At 38.4% G+C, this 16,477-nt stretch overlaps 1 protein-coding gene across 9 annotated transcripts in view; it reads left to right on the top strand.

Moving 5' to 3' along the window:
- GRIK1 (glutamate ionotropic receptor kainate type subunit 1) overlaps positions 1-16,477 on the top strand; it is a 378,899-nt gene that overhangs the window by 212,750 nt on the left and 149,672 nt on the right. The window lies entirely within an intron of this gene.

Genomic DNA, 16,477 nt, shown 5'->3' with positions numbered 1-16,477 from the left:
CATCACTAAATATTTAAAATGAACAGAAAAAAATATATAAAGCAATATTTCTCTGATCTTCGAATGGAGAAGAATTTTGTAAGCATAAGGCAATGGAAAATGTCACAAAAATAAAATATCAGTTAGAACTATGGTGACATTTAACAAAAATCCAAATCAAATTAGTTTAAGCTAAAAAGGGAATTTATTATAAGGATATTAAGCTACAAAGACAAGGATATGCCTGGACCCCAGAAATAACTGAAAGGAGAGACCTGAATCCCATTAAGACATTTTTAAAAAAATATATCTCGCTCTTCTCTGTGCACCTCCTTCCTTTCTTCCCATCACTGGACATAGCTTCCTCCATTTGTCTAATCAATCCCATGAGAGGCACTGTGTTGGCAGCTGCTGACCTTTCAATTTCATGGCTTAGGTACCTGAAGAGAGATGGGCTTTCTCTTGGTCCTGGTAAAAAAAAAAAAAGTTCAATAAGAGAGACTCTAGCACAAGTTGCAACACTCAGCTGTCAACATAGCATAATGCGGCCATGCCCACTCAACCTCGACAGTGGTATGAAAGCATGCGTGAAAAGCAGTTTCCAAAAAGTGATGGAGAACATACCTTCACTATAAAAAGCTACACTGAATTACATAAACGTATAAAACTTTCATGATCAGGAACAAAAAAAGGTTAAATGAAATTTAAAAGGCATAACAAACTAGAAAAATATCGAAACTGTTACCAGAAGATTATTTCTCTTGTAGGGGAGAAAACAAAATTTCTTTTTTTTTTCTCCCTTTTTATTTTTTTCATTGTGACACTCTCCTACAAACAAAAGTTAGATTAACAAAAGAAAAATAAGGAGAAGTTTATTAATAGGTGCTGTACCCATCACATAGGAGAGGCCTCAGTTCAAAAGTATTTCTCTCTCACTACAGTGGCTTAGGAGCCTTGCTTAAATAGTATTTTAACAAAGAACCATAAATCCTATATAGTGACAAGACAAAGGAAAGAGCAGGTCCAGTCATTTAAAAGGTGAGAAAATGAGGGAAGATCATAAAATCTGTTCTCAGATTTCTTTGGTGCCTGCTGGTGCCTTCCTTCTCTGGGCTGCTGAGCAAGTTCTGTCTCCAGTAAGGAGGGACTTGTGTCCTGCCATCAGGCAAACAAGCTCAAGCAGAGTGTGCCCCTGTGTTTTCAGTATCTTTAACTTAACAATCCTCAATGTTTGAGGGAGACACATTTTGGTTTCCTTCATTTTCTTTAATTCATAAATGCATGAGATAATGGATACCCCACTCGAAATGGGCAAGACGAGGACTTAAAAACTAACAAAGGAAGAAATACAATGAAACATGATAGGAGAATAATACATTGTGGGAAAATGTTCAGCTTAATTAATAATCAATGAAATGTGAATTTAAATAGCCATCAATTGCAAAGTCCTTGCCTCAGGAATTGATTTCTTTTTATTTACAATACTTAGAAATTCAGAGGAATGGGCATTTTTATATACTCATGGTAGGCATGTAAGTTGATGCAATCTTTCTTGAAGGCAATTAAGTAATACACATCAAGATCTTTAAAAATGAACATATTCTTCAACTTGATTTCGTATAAAAGAATTAAAGAAACAAAGAGATGTATCAATACCATTTTATTCAAAAGGATATATTTGTTGAAGCATTATTTTTATAGCAAAGAATTGGAAATAAAGGTGTCTAACAGGCAGGGCACAGTACTCATGCCTGTCATCCTAGCACTCTGGGAGGATTGCCTGAGGCTAGGAGTTTGAGACTAGCTTGAGCAACAGAAAGACCCCCTCTCTACAAGAAAATAAAAAACTTAGCCAGGCATGGTGGTGTGCACCTGTAGTCCCAGCTACTTGGGAGGCTGAGGCAGGAGGATTGCTTGAGCTCAGGAGTTTGGGGTTGCAGTGAGCTATGATCACACTACTGCACGCTAGCTGGGGCAACAGAGTGAGATCCTGTCTCAAAAAAAAAAAAAAGTCTAACAATAGAGTTATGTAAACAAACTTTTATTTTTTGAGATAGAAAATATTATACAACACTAATATTATATTTTAGTAAATATTAAGTAACATAGAAAATGTCATTAAGAAAAAACAAAACTACATTTTACAAATGCTATGATTCTAGTACATGTCTACACATACAGCAAGAAAAGACTGCAAGAAAATACACCTAAATATTAATATGGTTAACTCTCTGGGTTGTACAATTTTAAATAATTATTTTTTCTCCTTTTTTCTTTATTTTCAATACAGGAAAATTTCACAAATTTTTTTCTTTTTATTTTCAATAATGTACTTGAGCTTCTTTCTAATTTAGAAAAATATTTAAAGAAATTTCAAACCTTTGAAATTGAAAAATATCTCTGATTAACTTTTGAGTCAATGAGGAGATAACATATACAATTAAAAATATAAAATAAAGAAAATGCAAACACCCATGTCAAAATGTACGAATTATAACCAAAGCTATATAAAGAAGTACATATGCAATCTCAATGCTTTGATAAACTTTTAAAGGTCTAGAAACATTTATAAATCTCAACATCTAAAATGACAAGAAATACAGATTGTGTGTAACAAGAGACCCCAAAAAGTCATGCTATTCTGTTTTCTAGACAAACAAACAGATTCTTTGGCAACTATTATGAAAGGAGAGGTTACTGCTTCCTTACATCGGATATTTATCATGTTTTTGCCTGACAAAATACAGTCATTCATTGCCTAACAATGAGGTTGCATTCTGAGAAATACGTTGTTAGGCAATTTCATTATTGTGCCAGCACCATATAGTGTACATACACAAACCTAGATGGTACCTCCTACACACCTAGGCTGCACGGTACGGCCTATTGCTCCCAGGCTACACACCTGTACAACATGTTACTGTACTGAATACTGTAGGCAATTAGAACACAATGGTAAGTATTTGTGTATCTAAACATAGAAAATGTACAGTAAAAATACAATATTATAATCTTATGGGATCACCTTCATATATACAGTCCTTCATTGACTGAAATGTCACTATGAGGTATATGACTATATTAAGAGCATTAATATGCTTGATAGTCTATCTCATAGTTAAGAAGTTCTGAGCCCAAAAGAACACTGAAATAATAATATGATATCTTCAGCATTTAAGTCAAGTTGTTAGAAATGAATCAAGAAATATTAAATATGAGTAAATAAGGAGAAATTCAAAACAAGGCTCAAAACAAATGAATTAAAAAGTATGGTCAGGAAGTGTCAATCCAAGAATGGGTTATTTGTTAAACTTTAAAATTTAACAAATGAAAAATAATTAAACACCTGTTGAAATAAATGATAGTCTGAAATAAATTATTGAAGACTACTCAAGAATACCAATAACTAAGGAAAAAGTTTAACATTTTATCAAAGAACTGTTTATAGAAGCATTCAGAGCTACATAGTTTTACTGATGAGCTCTTTTAAGCTTAAAGGAATTTCTATATTTATTTTATTTTTTTAGAGACCATGTTTCACTCTGTCACACAGGCTGGAGTACAGTGACCAGATCATAGCTTGCTGCAACCTTAAACTCCTGGGCTCAAGCAACAATTTAACCTCAGCCTCCCAAGCAGTTAGAACTACAGGTGCACACCACCACATCCAGTTAATTATTTTATTTTTATTAGAAATGGGGTCTTGCTATGCTGCCCAGGCTAGTCTTGAACTTCTGGCCTCAAGTGGTCCTCCCACCTCAGCCTCTCAAAGTGCAAGCATTATAAGCATAAGCCACCCCATCTGGTCATGAATTTTTTCAGAACATAGAAATCTTTAGAAAGTTATCCTTGGCCAGGTGTAGTGGCTCACGCCTGTAATCCTAGCACTCTGGGAGGCCAAGGTAGGAGGATGGCTTAGGGTCAGGAGTTCAAGACCAGCCTCAGCAAGAGTGAGACCCCATCTTTACTAAATATAGAAAGAAATTAGCCCAATAACTAAAAATCAAAAATTTAATCAGGTGTGGTGGTGCAATGCCTGTAGTCCCAGCTACTGAGGAGGCTGAGGCAGAAGGATCGTTTAAACCCAGGAGTTTGAGGTTGCTGTGAGCTAGGCTGATGCCAAGGCACTCTAACCTGGGGAACAGAGCAAGACTCTGTCTCAAAAAAAAAAAAAAAAAAGTTATCCTTTATATTTTATAAAGCTTAGATAACTCTAATCACAAAAATAACAAGACTAATACACACGAAAAAAAAAACTTATATACCAATCTCATTTATTAGTAAAAATGCAAAATGTTACATCAAATACCAGCAAATCAAATTCATCAGCATATTCAAAGAAAAACCTTGAATGATCAAATTTAACTTCTCTCCCACAATTAACTCATTGAAAGGGCAAATTGAACTCTAAAAAAATGTTTAATAAAATTTAATGCATACTGTTTGATGTATAAATATAAATAACATTAATTTTAATTTTAATTTCTTAAATTAATAATATAACAGCTATTTCAATTCAATCTCCAAATCATATGTAATGGTTTAATAATTTAAATTAGGAACGAAAGAAGGAAACCTATGCTTTGTGTGACAAACTGGTCTAAAACCATTGTAGATTCTGGAGGAGGCTGCAATTCAATTGAGCATTTCTACGCAGTGTATGCAAGCATGAACCGCTCAGCCCTTGCTTCTGCAGGTCCATTTAGCATTACATAACAGAGGCCTAAGGTATTTATACCTTATTACTTAATACATTTCAAGGCATTTTACTTTCTCCAAGTGAAATCACGGAAAGCACCTAATATCAATCATAATAGGATTTATAACAGTGAAGAAGTGAATACAACTTACCCCAAAATGTGGGGTGATTAAGTAAACCATGTTATATCCAGACAATAAAATATTAGGCAACCATTAAAAACATGAGTTGCTTTCAGGGAGAGATGCCTGTGGGTTAGTGATATGTAGAAATCACAGGGCCGGGCATGGTGGCTCACCCCTGTAATCCTAGTCCTCTGGGAGGCCGAGGCGGGTGGATCGCTTGAGGTCAGGAGTTCGAGACCAGCCTGAGCGAGACCCCGTCTCTACTAAAAATAGAAATAAAAAAATTATCTGGACAACTAAAAATATATATAGAAAAAATTAGCCGGGCATGGTGGCGCATGCCTGTAGTCCCAGATACTCGGGAGGCTGAGGCAATAGGATCGCTTAAGCCCAGGAGTTTGAGGTTGCTGTGAGCTGGGCTGACGCCACGGCACTCACTCTAGCCCAGACAACAAAGTGAGACTCTGTCTCAAAAAAAAAAAAAACGAAATCACAGGAGAAAACAGGGTATATCGTCTTAACTATTTCAAAGAAAATTCAGGTATGTGTAGGAAAAGAACAGAGAGAAATTCACCAAATTGTTAATAGCAATTGTTTCATAGTGGTATGGTTGTATCTTGTTGCTTTCCCCTCTTTCTTTCAACTTTTTACTCAATTTATATGTGTATGTGTGTTTTTAAAATAAAATTATTTAGAATAAAACATATTTGCACAAACAGCAGAGAGTGGTGTCCATTATGGGAATTCATAAAGAGCATCATATTTTAACATATATGTAAATGAGCAGTGAAATGGACTTTCAGATTTCAGTGCTTTTAAAATAAATGGTGTATATCCCCAAAGTTCCTATTTGCAGCATTCTGAACGCAGATTCCTCTGTGACATGATGTTTAACTGTGCTTTATTTTTGATCAACTTGTAGCTCTCCTGAATATGTGTATTAGTCAAGCTTATCTCTTTTCATCTGGGACCTAACTATTTTACAAAGAGATTGTCTCTGAGAAATAACTTCCACAGCACTTATTAATTATTCATGTCAATGCAAACTCTGAGTTTATTTTATAGCATTGGATATTAGAATGTAACTGCGAGCAATTTAGGAGAGTATCCTCAACTGAAATACCTTCTGGACTCTGGGGTAACTTGAACAGTAATAAATACTGAGTTTCAATAAGAGACTTTAAAGGAAGGGTGTCATGGTAAATGTTTACATCTGAGATTCTGTAACATTCTTAGGTGTTCTAAAACACTATTGTTACCTAGTATATCATTTTGCATAATTTTTAAAATCAATGAATGAAAAAATGTATTTAAAAGATTTTGTTTTAGTTATCAAATACTGGAATACTTAGAAATATACAAAGATGGGTAAAAAGCCAAATGGAAAATATTAAGAAAGAAAAATTGAAAGATAATATAGCGAAGGACTTTATATTTTTCAATATTTTTCATTAAATGCCAAGGGTGTGCACCCTGCCTGCAACATATCTTTGAGATACAGTTGATTAAAAGATGCTCTTTTTGGCTGGGCGTGGCTCACGCCTGTAATCCTAGCACTCTGTGAGGCCGAGGCAGGTGGATCGCTCGAGGTCAGGAGTTCGAGACCAGCCTGAGCAAGAGTGAGACCCCGTCTCTACTAAAAATAGAAAGAAATTAGCTGGCCAACTAAAACATATATATAGAAAAAATTAGCCGGGCATGGTGGTGCATGCCTGTAGTCCCAGCTACTCGGGAGGCTGAGGCAGGAGGATCGCTTAAGCCCAGGAGTTTGAGGTTGCTGTGAGCTAGGCTGACACCACGGCACTCACTCTAGCCAGAGCAACAAAATGACACTCTGTCTCGAAAAAAAAAAAAAAAAAAAGATGCTCTTTTTCATAGAGCTATAGACCATATTCATGTTTAGGCTCTTTTTGTAAATAAGAAAAAGAGGTAAAAATTGATGGTATAAATCTAATATTCATTAAATTAGACAAAATGTCACGTTATAATTAGAGTGTTTATATTTCTGATCAAGAACCTAATGTCTAACTTTTCATTAAAATGAACACAAGAGCAATATTTAAGCATACAAATTATTTTAGTCAGTTCCAAAGACAGCAACTCTTTGCATCCAATTTTTCAGAATGTGTTTCTCAGGATGTGGAAACAACCCAAGTGCCCGTCAATTCATGAGTGGATTAATAAAATTTGGTATATGTATACAATGGAATATTACTCAATTATAAGAAACGACAGTGATCTAGCACCTCTTATATTTCCTGGATAGAACTTGAGCCCATTCTTCAACATGAGGTATCAAAAGAATGGAAGAATAGGCTCTACATGTACTCGCCATCAAATTGGCACTAACTGATCGACACTATGGTGCTCACAGGGTAGTAATAGTCTTCAGGGACTGGGGGGTTGGGGTGGGTAAATTCACAACTAATGGATGCAGTAAGCATGGTAGGGGGGAAAAGGCATGCCTCAAACCATGGTTTGGGTGTGGCAAAGTCATAACATGTAACCAAAATGTTTGTACCCCTATAATATCCTGAAATAACTAAATAAATAAATGAAAATGTGTTTCTCAGGACAACAATCCTACTGCATGTCACAGTTACAAGGAAAACTGTCCTATAATAAAATGAATTTGAGGAACACTGAGTTAAACAGAGTCAAATTGCTTTCTTTGCTGCAGGACCTCTGAGAAACTTATATACGTTATTGTGTAGTATAAATTTCCAAGAGGGATGATACCAAGTGGTGCTTCCCAAATATATTTGACCACTAAACTCTCTGTATACAGCATCTCATGGGCGACATCTATGCACACGCACAGGTAGATACTGCTCTGTTGGAGCTGTGAATTTCCATTTGTTCTGGCTTCAGGCATAGTTTTCATCTTTAACAGCAATATTTCCTTCTCAGCAAGAAAAAAATTCAGCTTGAGAAATAGCAGAAATTGAGGGAAAGAAAACTAGAAAATCAGGATGAAACACCTAACATGGCTTCCCTGAAACTACAGGTTGTGAACTTGTCATATTTCATTCCTTTCATTAATAAGTAGATAAATGAAATTGTGAGCCCCTTAGCATGAATATGTCTCATTTAAATGAGATGTTAAAAGCAAAAACTGAAACTTCTCTCAAGAGATGTTAAAGCAATCATAGACTTCTGTAAGAATAAAAGTTTGGCATGAATTCTTTGGCACCATTTTTTCTTACCTGAAATCTGCAGTTTAGTAGAAGATGAGCCATTCCTCTGTGACATTGAGATCCTCACAGCCTGATGAAAGCAAGAATTCAGAGATCAGAGCTTTGGCCGGGCAGGTGCAATGGCTCACACCTGTAATCCTAGCACTCTGGGAGGCCAGGGAGGGAGGATTGCTTGAGCCTAGGAATTTGCTGTGAACTAGGCTGACTCCATGGCACTCTAGCCCAGGCAACAGAGTGAGACTGTCTCAAAAAAAAAAAAAAAAAAAAAGAGGTCAGAGCTTCGTTCGAAAGTACCTGGGCACAATGGCCATAATAGTTGGTAGAAAGTGAACCATCACTGTTACAAAGGCAGTAATGGAGAAAGTCAGGCAGTCTCACTACATACCTTGACAACCACTCTCCTTCTTTCCTACCTCTCGCAGTCTTCTTTGTCTTCACAGAACTAACTACTCTGTGGGGCATAGTATTAACGCACAAGGAAGAGAATCAATTCAATTGAAGGACTATTTACTGGGGACAATGTACTATGTCCAAATCACTGCATTTAGTTCTGAAGGAGAGGGCACATTTCTATAAACACTGTCCCTACCCTCAAAGAATAGACAGGCTCTAGGCTTAAGGTTTTATGCCAAAACAAATTCCCCCAAATATGCAGTAGATTTTATGTTACCAAAAGAGATGGAGAGTTCTCCTGTGGCTGGAGGACTTTGGACAGATTCTCTGTAGGAGAGACAACAGTGGGCTTCTTGCTTTGTTGATGAAATAATTGACTGCTGTACATAATTTGCTTTTCCGTGACCTACCACTAGTAGTGCAACCTATCCCAACAGACTGGTGGCTCTGCTGAGGGCAGAACCAAGTGTTTTTCATCTTGGTGTCCTCTACGGCTGCTAGCGTAGTTCTAGACATTACTAGATGGCCAATGATGTTTCACGAATTAAATTGAGTGTCTAATAACACTGGAATAAGTGTAACTCTGGCATTGTATTTTTTTAAATGTGCAACTCATATTTATTAAGAAAAATTACTGGTAGTATCTGCTAAACTGTCCATAACCTTCTCCTTACTGGCTACCCTCTGAAGCACATCAGGAATTCCTTGCTCCATAGACTTGTTTGGTTTCTCTTTGAAGGACATTCCTACTGAATTCATTTACATGTCTTTGAAGCATCAAGGAGAGAGCTTGGATGTGGTTACTGTTTCAGGGGTGACATCAAACCTCATTCTCCCTCTTCAAAGGACACCAATATCTGAAGACACTTGTAGCAGACTGGGTTACACGACTGCCTTATAGAGGCTGTCTTTGTCATTACCCACAGCTCTGGCCTTGGCCAGGACTTTTTGAAAGGCAAAAATCCAGGCACCTCCCATCCATTCACTTTCTGTCAGGTCAGGGAATGCCGGCTTCCCATCCAGACTCATCCAGCATGAGATCTTCACAAAGGCTGTGAAGGTCTCCAAAGGCAGAACAAGAAGAGGGAGGCTGATTGAGGAAGAGAACATTTATCTAAGGGAATCCTAGAATTTAAATGTGTAGCCTTGAAATTAAAGGTGCAGTAAATACAGGCCTGTAGTAAATTGCTTATGATGTAATAAACTAGAATTATGGATGTGGCAATAAAGAGAGGCAATAGAATATTGTATATTTAAGGAGCAGCTATCAGCAAAGGAATAGATCAAATTGCCATCTTGTTTTCTGTTGATAGCTGCCGGAATGGTTTTTATTCCACAGGAATGCAAAACAGGAGCCAACACCACTAAAGCTCTCCACGTCTTGATTGTCAGCTAATGGTTTTACCCTTTCCTCCTGGGTGACCTCACGATTTGTCACCATGAGCACACAACAGTTAATTAAGGAAATAAGCAGAGTTGATTAGAATATATGCAGTAATATCTTGGCCTTATCATATTCAGAATAAAATAGGAAAATGTAATAAACAAAAGAACCAATGTGTTGTACAGAACAGCTTTGTGTGGTATTTGCCAAATCATATTAGGTAAAAATTGTTATGTGAAGTACTGAATAAAATAACACTTTACAAAGAGGAAAGAAATACAGTAATTAAAAGTGGCCAGTATTGAAACTTTAAGAAAACTGAGATACTGTGATAGTTTTCTATGGCTACATCACAAGTTATCACAAACTCGGTGGCGTAAAACAACACAAATTTATTCTCTCACAGTTCTAGAGGCCAGAAGTGTGAAATCAAAGGTTTGGCAGGTCCTGCTTCCTCTGAGGGCTCCAGGGGAAATTCAGGTCCTTGCTTCCTCCAGCTTCTGGGGGCTCCAGCAATTCTTGGACTTGGGGCTGCCTCACTCCAATCTCTGCCTCTCGCAATCTACACTTACTCCTGGGTGATATCCAGTCTCATGGCTTTGAATGCCACCTCTATGGTGAGGACTCCTAAATTTCTATGTCTAGGCCCAGTGTCACCCACAAAGTCCAGATCGGCATATCTGACTTCACAGTTGGCCCCTCCACTTGAATTTCTACTAGGCATCACAAAATAATCAGGCCCCAAATCAAGCACCTTCTGTACCATTCCTCATCTTGGTCAGTGGCAGTTTCAGGCCCCAGCCCTGACGTCATCCTTTACTCTCTTCCTCTCACTTATGGTTCATCAGCAAATCCTTCCAGATTCACCTTCAGATTTGTTTCTAGGATTCAACCACTTTTCCCCCACACACCAGCACCACTAATCTGTACCAAGCCACCGTCATCTCTCGCTCAGATTATAAAATAGCCTCTTATTGCAGTGGTCTGTTATTGCAAAAGCTTCCAGGGCAGATCTCCCTGTGCTTTGTTCTCGCTTCTCTTCTCCTTTCTTAATACAGTCTGTTCTTAATACAGAAGACAGCGTGATTCTCTTGAAATAGGTCATATCATTTCACCACTCTGCTCAAAGCCCGGCAGAGGCTTCCCGTCTCACCCAGAATAAAAGCCCCAGTCCTAATGTGGCCCAGAATGTCCTCTATAATCAGCTTCAGTCTGTCCCCATCACTTCTCCAAGCTCATCTTCTGTCAGGCCCAGCCTGGCTCACCCAACCTCAGCCTCGTTGTTTCTCAAGAATAACACTATGCAGCTTCAACCCTAGACATTTTGTTTCCTCTGGCTGCAACGCTCTTCTCCCAATATCTTCAGAGCAGTTTCCTCTCTTCCTTCAGGTTTTTACTCAAATGTTCCCCTCCCAGGGAGGACCTCCCCAGCCTCTTGCCCTGACATGTCAATGCCCTTCTTCCTGTTCATGATCAGTTCCCCTTCTAGAATAAAAGCTCCAAACTTCATATTTTTGTCTTCTCTGCTCACTGGTGCATCCCCAGTGCCTTGCACAGTACCTGACTCACAGCAGGCTGGGCATTTTATAAATAAGTGAATACATGAGTGAATGAACCATTGAATGAAGACATGAACTCTTCCATGGAATCATGAACATGACATATGTAACCATGAGTTGAAGTTGGAAAAAAAACCAAACAAAATATAGGTGGAGTATAATTCTATTGCATTTCTGAAATGCTTATTGTTGGAATATATTCACTATTACAAGGTAAGTCAAGTCAGAACAATGTATTCCTTTACCAGGATGAAGATTAAATGTCATTATTTTCCTTTGTCTGTATGTGTGTGTTTTCATCATTAAATGAGATGGATTCCCTGGCACAATGGAACATTGCTTTTCTTAACTTCCTTTTGGAAGAAAAGGGGCAATTGTCATACTTTCACTCATCACCCAGCACAGGCTCCATCTAGACAGAGCTGAGAGGGAACCAGTAGGCAACAGAATTGCTTCTCTGTAAGGTAAATGCCCACAACCTGGCCCTCAATTTCTACCATGGAATACCGACTTAGAGACAACTCCCTCTTCCATGGAAACAGTGATTAGAAAACAGGTCAGGAAGCAGGAGATTAAGTATCCTTGGAATCTAAAAACATAAATAAATAAATCAGTGGGACCTAGGGTCTATGTCCTTTTCACATACAGATTGCTCAGCCCCATTCCTGAACATTATGGATTATAATGATGTACATGTGGTGTGGGGTTTAGGAAAAGTTTTTAAAGCATTGCTTTGGGTTTATCTTAGGTATACTCATAAAGAGCACAGAATTTAGGGTTAGCATTCTCTAAGTGCTACCTCTTGCCTACAGTGATCATGTTGTTAACCCAACAGTTGCAAGATTTGTGATTACAAATGATTTCCCTGTAAGTCTAGATAGAAATATGCAACGCAAACCAAAAGCCCTTACATGACCAATCCTCATACCACCCACCATCTCCCCTTGAGATGCTACAACCTGCTACATGTACAGGATGTTGCCAGCTGTGGCTTCCATACGTGTTCATGTGCCAGCTACCTGTGTCCTAGCTCGGCCTCATTGGTGCAGGACCCAACCCAGAGAAAGAAACACTGCCGTGATAATGGAACTCTGCTACCTAAACTGAGACTTAGAGTGAGTTCCTTTCTGCTTATCTAGAATTAGTGTGCCATAAATTCAAAGTCTTGTTAGAAGATAATATTACTTGCATAGATGTTATTTCCATTAAAAGTGTCCATTTTCAATTTCAAAGCCATTGGGGTAAAAAAGAAAAGAAAAAAGATGAATGTATTAGTCTGTAGGGCTGCCATAATAAAATACCACAGACTAGGTGGTTTAAACAACATAGATTTATTTCCTCACACTTCTAGAGGCTGGAAGTCCAAAATCAAGGTGCCAGCAGGTTTGGTTTCTCCTGAGGCCTCTCTCCACGGCCTCACGTCGTCTTTCGCCTGTGGGTGCACATCCCTCCTGTACCTCTGTGTCCAAATGTCCTATTCTTAAAAGGGCACCGGTCAGATTGGATTGGGGCCCACTGTAACAGCCTCATTTTGACCTAATACTGCTTTAAAGGCCTTATTTACAAATACAGTCACATTCCGCAGAACCAGGGACTGGGCCTACAACATTTAAGTTTGAGGGGGTGCACAACTCAGCCCATAACAATGACTCACAAAACAAAGTTACTTTTGAGTTTAACTACCCTAGAGTATGGGCACACACCTTACTGTGTCATACCCTTTGTTTAGTGACTGTGTGGCACCGTTTCTCAGGTGAAGGAACACGGAGCATAAAGGACAGATCCTTTTAGCATTAGCCTTATTTATACCATCTGCCCTTCTCAGCAAAGTACAGTGGGAAAAATCGAGACAAGAAACCCACAGGCCCTCATAAGTAAAGTCCAAATGGCCTAAGTGTGCACCTTTATGAAGGAAAAAAGCATTTTTCAGAACACATATTTATTTTTGTGTTTACAAGAAATATGATTTTACTTTTATCATTTTAAATGGCACAAATATTCACATAGGAAGTCAGAGTGCGATTCAAAAAAAAAAAAAAATGACAATTTCTTCCACTTTCTGACCATTTGCTTGGACAATAGTGAGTGAGGTGTGAGGTGGGGAAGAGGCTGCAGAAGTGTATATTAAGGATGCTCTTTGACCCTGGCTCGAGCTCCCTAATGGTGACAAGGCAGAGGATTATAGCTCAACCATTGCCAGTCTAAAAGGACTGGTGCGTGATCTATACTCACTCAACCTGATCCACAACGTAGAAAAGATAAAACGTAGTTTAACAATACTTATGCTTCAGGTGCACAAGGTGTGACTGTAAGTGACAAAGAGAACATGGAAACCCAAGGCCTGCAGATTTTGAGGTTTCTCACCCTCCTGTGTTGCATCCATCATGTTCTCCTTCTCAAGAGTTACAGCAGGAAGAAAAAGCTGGTTCTTCATCCTGAACTCTCAAAGTCTTGCCTTCTTCCCTCACCCACTGCCCTGGCTTGGGAAAGTTATAAAAAAATAAAGGGAGGGAGCAGTTTTTCCTCTGTCCCTCTGTCCCTTCAGCCAAAGCTAGTTTTTTTAGTTTTATATTTCCTAATCCTTCCATGGCCCACTACATTTTTAGAAGTAGAAGTCATGCTCAGCTCAGCTCAAATCCGAGGGGAGACGGATGGAGAAAGACAGAGAGGTGCACTGACCTCAGGGGAAGACGGGAAAGGGGGTGGGTGAGGATGTGCAAGAGCAGAGCAGGAAGAAGGACAGAGGGAGGAACAAGGTAAAGATCCCTCCTCTTGAACCAGTGGGTCCCTGGTGTCCAAATGGCTGAAGCCAGAAGTTCATTACATGGAGACACCCAAAGGTTTAAAATGTCTCATTAACAATCCATGCTCACAAATCTCAAAAAAATAAAAAGAAAGAGAAAATAAAAGGAAAGGGAAAAGAGGAAGAAAGAAATAGAGGAATGAATGAATGAATGAATGAATGAAGCGTGCACGTGTCCCTAGGTATGTGTCTCTTTTCTCCTCTTATCAAAGACTCCACATCTCAGTTCTGTCAAATCTGAAGCTACGGGGAGGAGGAAGAGGGAGGAAGTGGCCAATCCTTAAACTGTCAGCCGACATGTAAAGTATTGGTCTGGCTCCTATCAATAAATGACTCCTGTTTCTGTTAGGTCTCACTTTCGTGGTACTTCTCCAGCTTTCTATATACCTCACATCACTGCAGGTTTTTGATACTTACCGCCAACCCTCTCTAAGACAGGAGAGTGTGGAGGGGTGTGGAGATAATGATGCCATTTGTAATGCCGGTGTGATGAAGGAATGAAAGAAAATTGCTCCCAAAATGCCAACATAGAGTTCACCTACACACTACCTAAGTGCGTAATAAAAACACTTATAATTCTCTTAAACCCAGGTACATTCAGCGTCATGTAAGAGAGCTTTATACCCAAGGAACAATTTTGAGGACAGCAGGCAGTTCTACAGTTGGTGCCCACTCCTCTTTTTATTTCCACTCTGCATGTGTAATAATACTAAGTTATTTCTGGGGGATGATTGAGTTTCCAAGGCACTTTGCATTATAGGTTTTACAGAGCAATCCTCCAAGGTGACCAAGGAACAATTATTAGCCCACATTTAGAGATGAAGAACAATATAAATAACAAAGTGAAAACACATATATTGTTTGGAAAATCTGACATCTGAGTTTGTCACAGACAAGGCTTTGTGTCTTTGAATAAGCTGGGTAAAATGTGTAATCTCCCTGTCCACCTTTTCAGTTATAAAAACAAGCAAAATGCCTTCTATTTTGAACATTACAAGGTGTAAATACATGTAAAAGAGCTATTTCATAATAACTTTCTTTCTGATGCTTAAAAATTCTTCTCAAAGAGGAATTAGGTCAAACAAGGTCCAAAATTCAGAACTTCTTTTTCTTATTTAGATGTTTGTTACCTCCAACCAGCCTACACTGTACAGATTAATGATGCTCAAATCCAAGACAATGATTGACTTTTTCCCCAAATAGTTGCAGCCTGCAGGTCTTAAGATGCCCTGGTCTCCATGAAAATGGCGGCTCTGAACAAGACCCTGTCTCTCTACATGAGGGCTCTCCCTGTGTGGATGGGGAGATAGACAAGGCAACAAAAAATTACTAATAACTACAGTGGAAGCCCTAACACTGAACAGCCTCTGTGTGGGTCACCTGGACCATGACCGTAAGCCTACCCTACATCTGTTTTCTCATGACCAGATGTCTATTACGTGAGCTTACCCACTCACTGTTCAGTACCCACTAGCACTTCTGAAAGAAAATTAAAAATCTACCCCAAAAGTAAAATACAAAATCACTTGAAGAACAACAGTTTTCCTCGCATTTATTTCAGAATAAATATTTAATATTGATCCTTAGGCCAGGGTTAACCTGATCACATAACATTGTCATGTGGTTTTTAACTATGGTTTCTCAGAACACTGGGAAATGATCTATACGTGCATACCTCAGATCATCAGTCTAGAACAGCCAGAAATATTTGCAAAAGGAACCAAAATAGTTCTATATAACCTTTCTTAGCTTTCACACTCTGACGCTGGAGTTGGTTACTTAATAGACAAAGTCAGTTTAGCAGGAAAATTATAGATATGCATTTGATTATTATTCTTTCAAAGTAGGATCAAGGTAATTTCTTTGAATTAAAGTCTGCCCCTTTCTAACAAAGAATGTATGTAAGTGATACCCATGATGCTTCCTTTGATTTTCATTTTTCCTTTTACATTCCTCTCTTCTTTTTTTTCCTGAGTGGAGAGAGAACTTAAAGCACTTTCAAATCGATGTAGCATAGATAAGTTTGGGGGAAAAGCAAAACCCTACAACTGACTTTGGGTAAGGAATCACTCACAGGTGCAAGTAGATAAATAGCAGCTTGCGAGTTACAAGCATTCTGCATTCCATAGGCATCAGTTAATATGTATTTTAAAGGAAAATGAGGAATATTGGTCAATTAAGTACTAAATTAAGAGGAGACCAGTTGAGAGAGCTTCTACTATATCCCCAGCGTCTACTGATAATTCCAGGACGTCTCCCAAAAAACATTAAGAATGTATAGTTAACAATACTTACATTGTCTCTATCAAAGATCAATGTCTCAAGCAAAATCAGAGCT

The sequence above is a fragment of the Lemur catta genome, chromosome 1 (assembly GCF_020740605.2).
Source record: "Lemur catta isolate mLemCat1 chromosome 1, mLemCat1.pri, whole genome shotgun sequence".
Lineage (NCBI taxonomy): Eukaryota > Metazoa > Chordata > Mammalia > Primates > Lemuridae > Lemur > Lemur catta.
Note: the sequence above shows the minus strand (reverse complement) of the source record. Positions and strands in the feature narration are given on the sequence as shown.